Below are 2,522 nucleotides of genomic sequence, written 5' to 3'. Positions count from 1 at the left end.
CCAGGGGCACACCAGTCATTCTGCATAGCCAACTTGTTTGTCTTTGCCATATCCCTGGAGCAGGGGTTCAAAGCACTCCCTCTTCCAGCTGAGAAACAAATACACAAAGCAATTTTTACTTATTTATTTTTAATGGACTCTTTTGAAATCCTTGAGGTCAGCACACAGAATCAACAAATTTATGCACTGCCATGACACAATCTAACCTCAGGTTCCCTTCAGAGCTCTTGGTGGATAACCTCAGCACCCGGAACATTCTCTCTATTCCCATTCCGTGTCTCCTGCTTAATGAGGGTAACGGCCAGCAGTTTCAGCTAAGGATGATGTTGATGTCTAAAATACAACTTTCCCAAAAGTCTCAGGAAACAATGTGGATAATTACTATTAGCAGAGAAGACAGTATATCCGTGCTGTTATTCCTTTGTAGTTGAGAAAAGTGGTTGGAAAGGAGTTAACACTGATGAATGTGCACATAGCTGAACATGCAGAAACATTTACATTTACCACACAGCCTGTAGTGTAGTTAACTTTTAATCAGATTTGCTACAGTTGGGCCTGTGCTTGGGTGGGGAAAGAGGCCTTGGATCTTTTCTTATATGTAATTTAATTAGGTGTGGTGATACTTTGATATATGTAGGCTGGATGAGACTAGAGAACTTAACCAGACTGGCTCAAGAACAAGTATTATCTGTACCTGGAATAAATTCTCATTAGGGTTCTTGTTTATTTTCTCTTTTCCACCCAAACGATAATGCAAATTAATGGAACCTGTTAAAGGTCTTATTAACTACAGATTGTGTTTATCTTCCCCAGAAACTCCACCCCGGGAATACATGCACCAGACCTGCTGGAAGCACTATCTGACTGTCCCTGGGTCAGGCTACAAATGATCTGTAAGTTTGCTGAACAGGAAAGGATTAAACAATGAACAATGTAGAATGAGATGGGTAATAGGGTTGAAAGCCTTCGATCTAGGCCACCAAATTCAATCTAACACTGTTACAGTTTTATGCATGGTTGGGAAGGGATTTTTTTTATTTTATTTTTTTAAAGTCAGAGGCAGATAGCTGTTCAATTCCAAATGGAAAAAACAGTGGGAATTAGCGGTCCTTTGGTAACCGCCTCCTGGAAATCATTTGCGTCTCAGAATTATTTCTTAGCCCAAATGAAGTTAGTTTGGAATCTCGGGGAACTTCTGAGGAGGCAGATGCTGGCATCACAGAATTATTGAGCACAGAATATGCTTGGGTGTTAACAGTCTCAGCAGACATAGTGTTTGGTTTGTTTTCATCCCTCTGTTTGTTTGTCTTATTTAGGAAGAAGCCTACTGCTGGGAGACCTGAATTACTTCTACATCTGTTAGACAGGGGTTAGTATTTCCATTTCTCTAACTTTCAATCTCATATCTCGAATTTTCTAGATAAAGAAAAATAAACATGTGCTGTCAATTTTGACAATTACTGAAATTGCTGATGTCTTGAAAAGGATAAATTTGACTGTGTCAAATTAGCTGACTTCTTAGCTGACTGTGTCAGCTAAGAAGGTGTGTTCAGTATTGCCCAGTTTTAAGTGATAAGAAATCTTATCACCATTCACAGGAGAAGCATGCATGCTCAAGTTATTGCTTAAGCAACATTTTGTTAATAAAATGTTTTGCAATTCAATCGGCTGTTGAACAGGCAGAGCAGATAAAATTATGGGTGATAGAAGTATACTGCATCTTAGACATACACATATGTTGTAAATTTAGGGTAAATTAAATAGAAATCTGCAGAGCTTTGTAAAAGAAAAAAAATTAAAAAAAGATTGTTGGTATTTCTAAATGTTACTGGGGAATATTGAAACAAGACTTCATTTTTAGTTTGGACTTGTTCTGTGATATTGTGCTGCCCAAAAGTAGTTCTGTATCTACAAACAAAATGCTTGATACTACAGATCAGAGACAGAAATTATGATAATGGTTAGGAAGACAATACAATGTACAATACAGTTAATGAAAGAGCTTGATCTGTACAGAAAATTATTTTGAGCAGATACACATATATAGAAAGCAAGATTAATTTAGAGACCTTTGTCATTAAAGCAGATTTTTGTATGGTTTTGTGTGGGATTTAAGGGGGATTAAATGTTTGACATCACTTTGCCTGCACAGGCTATGTTGAAGAGGTTACTGAGCGGGTGATGGAGAATTCAAATATGCGCCTATGCTGAAAGACTGGAAGCAATGGATCAGACTGCAGCCTGGCCAAACAAATTGCTGTATCTACTACCTTTCTGAAAGCAAGGTGCTTCTGGTTTGAAAGCAGATGCCGCAGAGATGTAGAGCTGAAGGAATTTGCAAAAATATGAGGGGAACTCCTCAAGGACATCAAAACTGGGATGCCCCTATCTTCTGTTTTCAGTGATGCCTTGCTTGACATGCATCCTTTGTATGCTATGCTGTTTCTAAACAGTAAAAACACTAAAAATAAAAAGTCAGCAAGGTGGATTGGCTGATCAGGTGCATTTCTCTTCTGGAAGAG

The sequence above is a fragment of the Vanellus vanellus genome (assembly GCF_965231255.1).
Source record: "Vanellus vanellus genome assembly, chromosome: 1".
In the NCBI taxonomy this organism is placed as follows: Eukaryota; Metazoa; Chordata; class Aves; order Charadriiformes; family Charadriidae; genus Vanellus; species Vanellus vanellus.
Note: the sequence above shows the minus strand (reverse complement) of the source record.